This window comes from Loxodonta africana, chromosome 1 (assembly GCF_030014295.1).
Source record: "Loxodonta africana isolate mLoxAfr1 chromosome 1, mLoxAfr1.hap2, whole genome shotgun sequence".
Classification (NCBI taxonomy): domain Eukaryota; kingdom Metazoa; phylum Chordata; class Mammalia; order Proboscidea; family Elephantidae; genus Loxodonta; species Loxodonta africana.
This window is the reverse complement of record NC_087342.1, coordinates 81,787,084-81,799,624: the sequence shown is the minus strand read 5'-3', so window position 1 is coordinate 81,799,624 and position 12,541 is coordinate 81,787,084.

Genomic DNA, 12,541 nt, shown 5'->3' with positions numbered 1-12,541 from the left:
TTAGGAGCCCTGGTGGCTCAGTGATTAAGGTGGCAGCGCTTCCGGAAAAATTAAAACAACAGAAGCAAACTCACTGCTGTCGAGTCCGACTCATAGCTACCCGCTAGGGTTTCCAATACTGTCAACCTTTACAGAAGCAGAGTTCCGCATTTTTCCTCCTGCGGAAGCCAGTATCAGTTTCGGGCCGCGGAGCTTTACAGTTAGTGGTCGATAGATTTAACCGCTGTGCCAGGTCTGCAAACCCTACCGAGTAAATCTTCCAAATCCTTATGAATCGGAACGGACTCGACAGCAAATGGTAGGTTTTGACACTTTTTACTTATTTTGGCAAATGCAATCAAGGTGTATGCATACATATTTTTATCATCCCCTCCCTTATTTACTTGTTCCTTGGGTCGTTATGAGTCGGAATGGACTGGACAGCGAGGAGTATGGTTTGGTTTTGAGGTCTTACACGAAGTGCTTAGAGAAGTTTTGTGTATTTTATTTAAAATTAACAAAAAAAAGGAACTGAAATTCCGTGAGAATACCTAGGAACTGTTGGAATAAATTCCATTATGCTACATGCTTTTGCACTTAAGATCCATTTCTGCTTTGATATTACGTATTATGTGTGTGTGGGGGGGATGAGGAATGTTTTTAATCACAAGAAATGTGAGAAAGTTGTGTAGAAAAAGAATCGGTACACTGTACGAAAAAGGTTTCTGCGTGGCGCGGAAGGTTTGGGCTCGGTACCTATTGGTAATGGAAAGGTTGCCAGTTGGAATTCACTCAGCGGCACCGTGGAAGAAAAACCTTGGACATCTGCTTCTTTATGAATTATTATTATTTTTTTATCCACATGTCCCTATGAGTGGGAATCGATTTTACTGCACTGGGTTTGGTTTTGGTTTCTTTATGGAGATGTTACCGACTCAAGGTGACTCCATGTGTTGGCTGAAATCTTAACATAAGCAGAAGACCAGGCCTTTACTACCGCTGGAAATAACAATCTAGGTTAGCACTCTAGCGCAATTTTCCCCCTCTGGTTCCATTAAAGGTGAAATCCAAGAAACCGCGCCCACTACCTTGGAGTCTATTCAGAGCTGTAACCTTTGCAGAAGTAGACTGCCAAGTCTTTCACCCGCAGAGCTCAGTGGTGGGTTCCAGCCAGAGATCTTTTTAGCTGGCAGCTGAGCGCTTAACCAGTGTACCACCAGGTTTCCCCATAAAGACTGAAGCCTAGGAAACCCTACTGAGCAGCAGTTCTCTTCTGTTTACACGTGGGGTCTCCATGAGTCAAAATCAACCTTGATGGGAACAGGAACACCCATCCAGAACAACAACGGAATTTCTTACCTTCCCCCATTCCAGTTTCGTGTTTTCCTTCTATCTCCCACAGTGAGAGCCCTGGTTTCCGAGAACCTCAATATGTGTACTCATTTACTGAAGCCTAAAACTTACACGAAGTAATATCAGAATTGCTACACCCATAGCACTATTAAAAGCAAAAACAAAACTCAGCTAAGTAGAGTTTAATATTTGAGTTTTTTTTTTCTTACAATGAGGATGAAACATTGTGTAAAGCATTTTCTTGAATCAATTCTCTCTTTTTTCTCATATATGGACATGTAATTCCTTCGAAATATTTTAGATGTGTTCCATTTGCATTCATATTTAGAGCATTCTGGCACACACACTTGACTTAGTTTTATTTATTTATTTGCCTGTGAAACATTAATATGTTTCCAAGACTCAAAAGGATACACAAAGTTACATTCAGACAAGTTACAAAAGAATGTTATATCCTGGGACTCAGCCAGGTGATGGGAAGAATGGAAGCAGGTTCCGGGCAGTCTGGTGGAAGACCACCGACCAGGAACAATGTCTTTCTTTCTAGCACTAAGACATCCTTCTCTTGGTGTATCGGTGTCTGAGAGGGTGCAGTGTAGGGAGTTTGGAAACAGGAAAGCTGACCATGAGGTAATTTTATCTTAACAACAGTCCTCTAAGATTAGGCCAACAGTCATGCTGATTCCTCTGAAATATTGTTTTTACCTGGGGTATACCTCAGTGGAAGAGCGCGTGCTTAGCATGCAAGAGGTCCTGGGTCGGATCCCTAGTACCTCCATCCTTCTTTCCTGTCAAAGCCTGGTCATTCATCGTCTTAGTCTCAGAAAGTTGCTTCTTTCTTAATCTGACTCATTTTGTCCTTGGTGTTTCAATCTTTACTGACTTGTCGGGACATTGGTGCTCTCATAAAGTTCTTTGGTGTCATTCTTATTCATGCATTCTCTCCAAGCACTCGCCTTACTCACTGGTACATGGGCCACCAGCTGCACATCCCAAAGACTAAGCAGACTGTTAAGGCAATTTGGGGAAACATCGAGTGTCAAGAAGACAGAGAATTTGAAAGAAGCGAAACCTGTTCCAACGCTTGGGAAATACCATGGTTCCTTCTTTGGGATGGACAACAGAAAATTCTGAAATAATGTTAGGTGAAGAAGAATTCATTCCTGCCAAAGAGGAGAGCCATTTTCTCATCCTATTTTGTCTTCTGGCATGTTCTAAGATGTTGAGAAGTAGATGTCCAACCCAGATTTGAGCTGGAGATGCAAAGACTCAACACCCTGTCTTGCCTACCTCTCATTCATGGTCATGGATATGGAGCAGAAATAAGCCATCGAAGTGCATAGCAACTTCTTTGTCTACCTGACCTGAGTGAACTCAGTGTCTGGGTGTGGTTGGGGGAGTCCCATCTTTGAAGAAGCTACAAAACAGAAATGGAGTACAAGTCCTAAACACTCAAGGGTCAAAAGAAGAGAGAACAGTCACATTAACCCAAAGACCTCAGATAAGGTCTACATTGTTTCAGGACAGTTGCCACATCCTTGTTGAATGATCTTAGTTTCCTTATAAACATTTTCAATTGTTGAGCTGAGAATAAAAATAACCTTGATGAATCAATGTAAATTTGATCCTGCAGTCCAGAAGATGAACTAAAAGGCTTCTTTGTGTTTTTACCTAAACTTGGAGAAAATCCTATAGAGAGACCTTGTAGAGGAAGGCTCAAAGGTGAAAAAAGGCTAGTTTGTCCATAGGAAAGGGGGGATCGGTTATGATAGTGGAGGTGAGAATCCAAGAGACTGGAGACCTTTCATACTGCATCATCCCCTTTTCTCTTCTTTCCAAAAGCTGCAACTATCCACCTTCTATCCTTCTGTCACAGGCCACCCCTAAGCCCATTTTGAGGTCACCTACTTGACTTGCAAAGGACTCACCTACTTTGCTTCTGCACCTATACTAACCAAAAAAAACAAAAACAAACAAAAAAACTGACCTGATACCGTCAAGTGAATTCCGAGTTATAACGACCCTATCCATTGGCCTTCCAAAAACTGATAGATTTAAACTGCTGTCCTTACAGTTAGCAGCCAAACTATTAACCACCAACACCGGGTCCACACCTATATTTTTTTTTTAAAAAAGTTGCCTTTGAATCAATTCCAACTCATAGGGATCCTACAGGATAGAGTAGAACTATCCCCAAAAGTTTCAATGGATTGGGTAATTGATTTGAACTACTGACCTTTTGGTTAGCAGACTGAAGGCTTAACCATTGCTCTACCAGGGATAGGACTGAGGAAAAGGTGCCTGAGTATGTAGTTATTATTGATTGTACAGAGTCTCTGACTTTCTGTGGCTACAGTCTCCCTCTTTAGACTCCTTTTGAGCTAAGAGCAGTATGTGAAGTGTAGAGGAGCCAGAAAGAATTCTTTAGGAAAAAGTTCATTTTCAGTAGATTTCATCTAAGTGTAGAAATACGTGGAACAAACAGACAAGAATTTGGTTTTTTTACTCTTTGCATTTCAAGCAAAATCTAACAAATTTCATCAGTTGTGGTGGTGATTAATCTCAAAGCAGCTGGGTCATCTGATATTACTCTCAGCACTGCTCCTACCACATCCGTACACAGAAATTGGGAGATCTCTGTTGGTGCAATTTCCTCATTCATTCCAGAGAGGCCAATTCTGAAAGATGAGCTGTCACCCAGATGAACACTTTTATTAGTTCTCTATTGTCTTTATTTTCAGTCACACCAAGGCCTGTTTTCAGACTACAACACTCTAGCACATACACTAGATGTCTTCTGGGTTCTCTAGCCTTCCTAACCTTGTTTCCCACACGGAAATTCAAATTACTTATAAATATTTATTTTACTTCCCTGTTTAGCTGATTTGTTGGCAGAAAACTGCCCTGATATCGTGAAAGATGAGAAGATATCTATCCAAGATGCTCATCAAACTCCATGTAAGGTAGATCTCAAAAGAAAGTTGCCAAGACATATTATAATCAAACTTGCCAAAACCAGAGATAAAGAGAGAATTTTAAGAGTGGCTAGGGATAAATGAAAACTCACCTAAAAACGGAGAGTCAATAGGAATAAGCTCAGCCTTCTCTGCAGAAACCACGCAGGCACAAAGTCAAAGGGATAACTTATACAAAGTGTTGAAGGAAAAAAATTGTCAGCCAAGAATCAAAATTTGAGGGACAGCAAAACTGTCTCTCAAACATGAAGGAGAAATTAGGACATTTTTAGATAAACAGAAGTTTAGGGAATTTATAAAATCCAAACCCAAACTCCAAGAACTACAAAAGGAGATCTCCGGTTAGAAAATCAATAATATCAGATAACGACCCAAGACTAGAACACAGGACAGAGTATCCAGTAGTCAACCCAGATAGGGAAATGAGAAAAATAAATCAAGATAAAAAAAAAATACACAAAACAGGGAAAAAATTATGTCATTTATGTTGAAGAAGACAGCATTAAATCAATACACAGGGATTAAGAAATGCAGTCATAGATCTTTCATACGGAGAGGAAGTCAAGATGACATAAAGCAATAAAAATTAGGGTTAAACTAAGAAAAATAGGGGTAAGTATTAAGGTAACCCCAAAGGAGACTAACAATCCTACTCATAAAAATAAAACACATAGAAAAAAAATTAAGTCTCAGCAAAATCAAAATCAACAACAACAAATAAGAGGAAAAGACAATATATAAAGATAAACTACTCAGCACAAAAAATTAAGTGGGAAAAAGAAAATGTCAACAACACACACAAAAAAAGACATCAAAATGACACCACTAAACACACACCTATCCATAATTACGCTGAATGTAAATGGAGTAAATGCACCAACAAAGAGACAAAAAAGTGACAGAATGGATGAAAAAACATGATCTGTCTATATATTGCCTACAAGAGACACACCTTAAACTTAGAGACACAAACAAACAAAAACTCAAAGGATGGAAAAAATATATCAAGCAAACAACAGTCAAAAAAGAGCAGGAGTGCCAATATTAACTTCTGACAAAATAGACTTTAAAGTTAAATCTCCCACAAAGGATAAGGAAAACGAAAACCAAACCAAACCCACTACCGCTGAGTTGATTCCAGCCCATAGCGGCCCTATAGAACAGAGAAGAACTGTCCCACAGAGTTTCCGAGGGGCTCCTGGTGGATTCGAACTGCCAACCTTTGGTTAGCAGCCATAGCTCTTAACCACTACACCACCAGGGTTTCCCAGGATAAGGAAGGACACTATATAATGATTAAATGGACAATATACCAGGAGGATAAAACCCTATTTCGTATTTATGCACCCAATGACAGAGCTTCAAGACATGTAAAACAAACTCTAACAGCATTGAAAATTGAGATAGACAGCTCCACAATAATAATAATAGCACAATAATAGTAGCAGACTTCAATACACCACTTTCAGTGAAGGACAGAATATCCAGAAAGTAGCTCAGTAAAGACATGGGAGAGCTAAACCCCACAATCAACCAACTTGACCTCATAGACATATACTGAATACTCCGCCCAAAGCAGAAACCCTGGTGGCATAGTGGTTAAGTGCTACAGCTACTAACCAAAGGTTTGGCAGTTCAAATCTGCCAGAAGCTCCTTGGAAACTCTATGGAGCAGTTCTACTCTGTCCTATAGGGTTGCTATGAGTTGGAATTGGCTCAACGGTACTAGATTTGCCACCCAACAGCAGTCAAGTACACTTTCTTTTCCAGTGCACATGCAACATTCCTTAGAATAGACCACATATTAGGTCATAAAGCAAGCCTTGGCAGAATCCAAAACATCGAAATATTACAAAGCATTTTCTCTGACAATAAGGCCGTAAAAGTAGAAATCAATAAAAGAAAAAGCAGGAAAAAAAATCAAACACTTGGAAACTGAACGATATCCTGCTTAAAAACCACTGAGTTGTAGAAGACATTAAGGATGAAATAAAGAAATTCATGGAATCCAATGAGGATGAAAACACTTCCTATCAGAACCTTAGGGACACAGCAAAAGCAGAGTTCAGAGGTAAATTTACATCAATAAATGCACACATGCAAGAAGAAGAAAGGGTCAGAATCAAAGAATTGTCCCTACAACCTGAACAAATAGAAAGAGAGCAAAAAAAAGAAACCCTCAGGCACGAGGAGAAAGCAAGCAATAAAAATTAGAGCAGAATTCAATGAAATAGAAAACAGAAAAACAATTGAAAGAGTTAACAAGACCAAAACTGGTTCTTTAAAAAAATTAACAAAACTTATAAGCCATTGGCCAAACTGAGAAAAGAAAAGCAGGAGAGGAAGCACATAACCTGAATAAGAAATGAGATGGCAATATCACAGCAGAACTCAACTGAAATTAAAAGAATCATATGAGATTACTGTGAAAAACTGTGCTTCAACAAATTTGAAAACCTAGAAAAAATGGATGAATTTCTAGAAACACACTATCTACCTAAACTAACACAAACAGAGGTAGAACAACTAAACAAACCCATAACGAAAGAACAGATTGAAAAGGTAAATAAGAAACACTCAGGAAAAAAAAAAACCCTGGCCCTGATGGCGTCACTGCAGGTTTCTACCAAACTTTCAGAGAAGAGTTAACACTACCTCTACTGAAGGTATTTCAGAGCATAGAAAAAGACGGAATACTGCCACACTCATTCTAGGAAGCCAGCATACCCCTGATACCAAAACCAGGTAAAAACACCACACACACACACATACACACACACACACAAATTACAGACCTATATCCCTCATGAATTTAGATGCAAAAATCCTCAACAAAATTCTAGGCAATAGATTCAACAACATATCAAAAAAATAATTCACCATGACCAAGGGGGATTCATACCAGGTATGAGAAAAACAATTAATGGGATCCATCATATAAATAAAACAAAAGACAAGAACCACATGAACTTATCAATTGATGTGGAAAAGGCATTTGACAAAGTCCAACATGGGTTCATGATAAAAACTCTCAGCAAAATAGGAATAGAGGGAAAATTCCTGAACATTATAAAGGGCATTTATTTCTACAAAGCCAACAGCCAACATCATCCTAAATGGAGAGAGTCTGAAAGCATTCCCCTTTGGATCAGGAAACAGACAATGATGCCCTTTATCAACACTCTTATTCAACATTGTGCTGGAGGTCCCAGCCAGAGCAATTAGGCTAGATAACGAAATAAAGGGAATCCAGATAGGTAAGGAAGTAGTGAAAGTATCTCTATTTGCAGATGACATGGTCTTATACACAGAAAACTACTGTTTTCCTCAAGAAAACTACTGAGACTAATAGAAGAGTTCAGCAGAGTATTAGGATACAAGATAAACATACAAAAATCAGTTGGATTTCTCTGCACCAACAAAAAGAACATTGAAGAGGAAATCACCAAATGGGTACCATTTACAGTAGCACCCAAGAAGATAAAATACTTAAGAATAAATCTAACCAGAAATGTAAAAGACCTATAGAAAGAAAACTAGAAGACACTACTGCAAGAAATCAAAAGAGACCTACATAAGTGGAAAAACATGCACTGCTCATGGATAGGAAGACTGAACATTGTAGAAATGTCTATACTGACAAAAGTGATGTATAAATGCGATGCAATTCTGATCCCAATTCCAACAGCATTTTTTAATGGGATGGAGAAACAAATCACCAACTTCATATGGAAGGGAAAGAGGCTCCAGATAAGTAACGTGTTACTGAAAAAGAAGAACAAAGTGGGAGGCCTCCAACTACCTGATTTTAGAACCTATTACACCGCCACAGTAGTCAAAACAGCCTGGTAATGCTACAACAACAGATACCTAGACCGATGGAACGGAACTGAGAACCCAGACATAAATCCATCCACATAAGAGCAGCTGACATTTGACAAAGGCCCAAAGTCAGTTAAATGGGGAAAAGACAGTTTCCTTAACAAATGGTGCTGGCATAACTGGATATCCATCTGCAAAAAAATGAAAGAAGATGCATACCCCACACCATCCACAAAAATGAACTCAAAATGGATCACAGACTTAAATATAAAACCTGAAATGATAAAGATCTTGGAAGAAAAAATAGGGACTATGCTAGGAGCCCTAATACATGGCATAAGCAGTATACTAATCATTACTAACAATGCAAAAACAGCAGAAGAGAAACTAGATAACTGGGAGTTCCTGAAAATCAAACACGTATGCTCAACCCAAGACTTCACCAAAAGAGTAAAAAGATTACCTACAGCCTGGGAAAAAGTTCTTAGCTATGACATTTCTGATCAGCGCCTTATCTCTAAAATCTACATGATACTGCCAAAACTCAAAAACAAAAAGACAAGTAACCCAGTCAAAAAATGTGGAAAGGATATGAACAGGCACTTCACTAAAGAAGACATTCAGGGAGTTAAGAGATACATGGGGAATTGCTCAAGATCATTAGCGATTAGAGAAATGCAAATCAAAACCACAATGAGCTTGCATCTCACTCCAACAAGGCTGGCATTAATCCAGAAAACACAAAATAATAAATGTTGGAGAGATTGTGGAGAGGCTGGAACACTTATACACTGCTGATGGGAACCTAAAATGGTACAACCACTTTGGAAATAAATTTGGTGCTTCCTCAAAAAGCTAGAAATAGAACTACCATATGATCCAACAGTCACACTCCTTGGAATACACCCTAGAGAAATAAGAGCGTGTACACGAACAGACATATGCACACCCATGTTCTTTTCAGCACTGTTTACCAAGTGATCAGATTGACTGCGAAGGAACAGAGGAAGCAGCTATTCTTTACATAGGCAACTGACAACATGAATGACAGTATTAATTCAGTGGAATATGACAGCAGTAAAAAATAATGACTTCCTATTCCTTTTGTGGATTGATCCTTTTATCATTAAGCTATCTCTGTCCCTGTTAATTTTTTGTTCTGAAGTTTTCATTATTTAATATAAATATACCCACTTGTGTTTTCTCTTGATTGTTTGTATGATATATCTTTTTAAAAATTCTCTTTAATTTCTACCTAACTATATAGTTACACGGGGAAACCCTGGTTGTGTAGTGGCTAAGTGCTTTGGCTGCTAACCAAGAGGTCAGCAGTTCAAATCTGCCAGGCACTCCTTGGAAACTCCATGGGGTAGTTCTACTCTGTCCTATAGGTTCGCTATGAGTCGGAATCAACTTGATGGCAGCGGGTTAGGTTTTGGAATATAGTTACATATATGAAATGAGTTCCTCGTAGAGAACTTATACAGGCAGTCCCCAGGTTATACACCTCTGACTTCAGGAGAACTCCTTTTGCCCTTTTGTGTTGGGTAAATTTGCTCTCACTTGGAAATGACTGAGTCAATCCTACTCCACCAAATTTTTCACCACAATCACATTTACATGCTGCATGTACAGCTTTTAAATCATTGAAAAGGTTTCTAGCCTTTTTTTGCACTAAAAGAAGTCTAAATAAGAACCATAGGCACTTGTTTTGACTTATCTACACATTTTAAAAAATATATTTTATTGTGCTGTAAGTGAAAGTTTACAAATCAAGTCAGTCTCTCATAAAAATTTATATACACCATGCTATATACTCTGGAAACTCTGGTGGCATAATGGTAAGTACTACAGCAGCTACACCAAAGGGTAAGCAGTTCAAATCCGCCAGGTGCTCCTTGGAAACTCTATGGGGCAGTTCTACCCTGTCCTGTAGGGTTGCTATGAGTCGGAATGAACTCGGCACCGGGTTTTTTTTTTATATACTCCTAGTTTTTCTTCCCCTTAATGAGACAGCACAGTCCTTCTTTCTCCCCTGTATTTCCATGCCCATTCTGTCAGCTTCTGTCCCCCTCTGCCTTCTTATCTCCCCTTCAGACAGGAGCTGCTCATATAGTCTCATGTGTCTACTTGATCCAGGAAGCTCACTCCTGACCAGTACCATTTTCTATCTTATACTCCAGTCCAATCCCTGTCTGAAGAGTTGGCTTTGGGAATGGTTCCTGTGTTGGGCTAACAGAAGGTCTGCAGACCATGATCTGTGGGGTCCTTCTAGTCTCAGCTAGACCATTAAGTCTGCTCTTTTTAGGAGAATTTGAGGTCTGCATCCCACTTCTCTCCTACTTCTTCAAGGATTCTCTGTTGTGTTCCCTGTTAGGGAAGTTATTGGTTGTAGCTGGGCAACATCGAGTTCTTCTGTTCTCAAGCTGATGTTTATCTACAGATTTGAATTAAAGACTTAAACACACAGTTAAGAATGGCTACCATTTCTTTTTCTGTTCTGGTTTTCTTCAGAGCTAAGAGCAGGAAGAGAGGAGTGAAGAAGCAAAGCTTCCAGAATAGGTAACTAGGGTAAAATGAAGGGCTTTTATGTAAGAGAAATAATTGAGAGTAGAATAAAGATTGCGTGAACAGGGACTTGAACCCTGAACCCTCAGATTCAAAGTCTCCTACTCTACCAACCGAGCTACCCAGGCCTCTGTATATGGTATTTCTGACTACCTCCTTTAGGCTTTTATATGGCAGTTGCAATGCACTAGCTGCTCTTTCATAATCCTGTGGTGGCCTTCTCTGTGCTACAGGTTCTCTATGAGTCAGAATTGACTCGATGGTAGCAGGTTTGTTTTTTTGGTTATATGTGGCCAATTGGTTTCTTATTTCAAGTGCTCAGATAGTTTTCTTTGAATTCTCTTTGTTGGGAAGAATATTTTGTTTGAAAGAGGTGCTGTCATTCATCGGATCATTGCTCTTCCTTCTGTCTTTGCCTTGTATCTCTTTAGATTTTAATAACCAGAGTGGTGACCCCTAAACAAATCACTGCCAGTTCATGATCATACAGCTAGACAAGGAGGACTTCATTACTTGCCAAATGCTGTGATTTTATCCCTTTGTTCTTAGTTCCCCACCTGCACCTATTTTTCTGAAAGCAACATGAATGCTACTCTTCTTCTTATCCCTCTGCATTGCCTTGTACCTCTTTCTTGCAGCTTTGGGAAACAGGAGAAAAGAGGTGGAGAGAATTCAAAGACCTACCAGAATGTACAATAACGATGCAGATGCAAAGAAGCCTGGGTTTAATATTCTACATTTCTGTACTTGCCTTTCTTGATGATGCACCTTGCCTACCAATGTGAGCCACTCCTTCTCAGTTTCTTTCTCTCCTTCCTCTTCCTTCTTCATGTCTTTATGCACTTTTTGCTGCCACATTCAAAGAAAAAAGGGTATTTATCTTGAGGAATTAATGTACATTATTGCATGTCTTCCAGAGTATGACCCAAGACAGTTCATTAGTCTTGACCTACACCTGGGGAAAATAATGTACAGGGAATCTGGGAACGAATGGGGAAGTTTTGTTGTGAAGGAATGACTAACCTCTCTGGGGAGGAAAGACAGAGTATTTCCTCTCGGAAAAGGGTATTGTTTACTTCTAAAAAAAATCTCAGTACTTCCAAGAAACCAAGGCTATATTGAAAACTGAGAGAATTTGTAATTGCTCTACTTTAGTTATTTGTGGATTTCTCTTTTCTCCTAGTCTATGGCCTTATAACGCATAGTTGGGGGTGGGTCACACATAAGTGCCTTGGATTCCTTTGTAGGTCAATACCAAGACAATTCAGGGATGACTTTTAAGCAAAGTACCTCAGAGGTTAGCATTTCAATGAGAGAAGGACCCCTCCCAGCTATTTTGGCTCTCTTCTCCCACTTGAAGTAGCTTGGAAGTCACCCAATTGCACATCAGACCTCTAAACCTCTCACCACGTGAGGTAAGGGACCCACTGTTTAGTTCTACCTCCGTGTCAGGTGATTCTTCTACTTGTTGATAGAGGATCAAGTTGTTAAAATCCATGTTACAAATGGATTAAAATACAATTTTTTCCTGGCTTTAAAAATAGGCATTTCTGACAGGGGAAGCTCTTGTTTGAGCTTCCAGACCATTCTCCTTGGGGCATTGCCATCTTATCTTTGAGGCAGGAGAGGCCTGAACATACTAACCTTTGGAGCTCCTTCTCCTCATGCTGTCATCTGCACCCCTTTTTCAAAGAGTTTACTTCTTGGCTTGTATTTCTCCACCCAAAGTATCATTATTATCAGTGACTTAGAGAAGAACACCCTGGAAGAAATCCATCACTTCTGATCTTGCAAAGTTTATTAATGCTATGTAATTGTTTTCAGTGGTTTCAGCTGCTACTTGA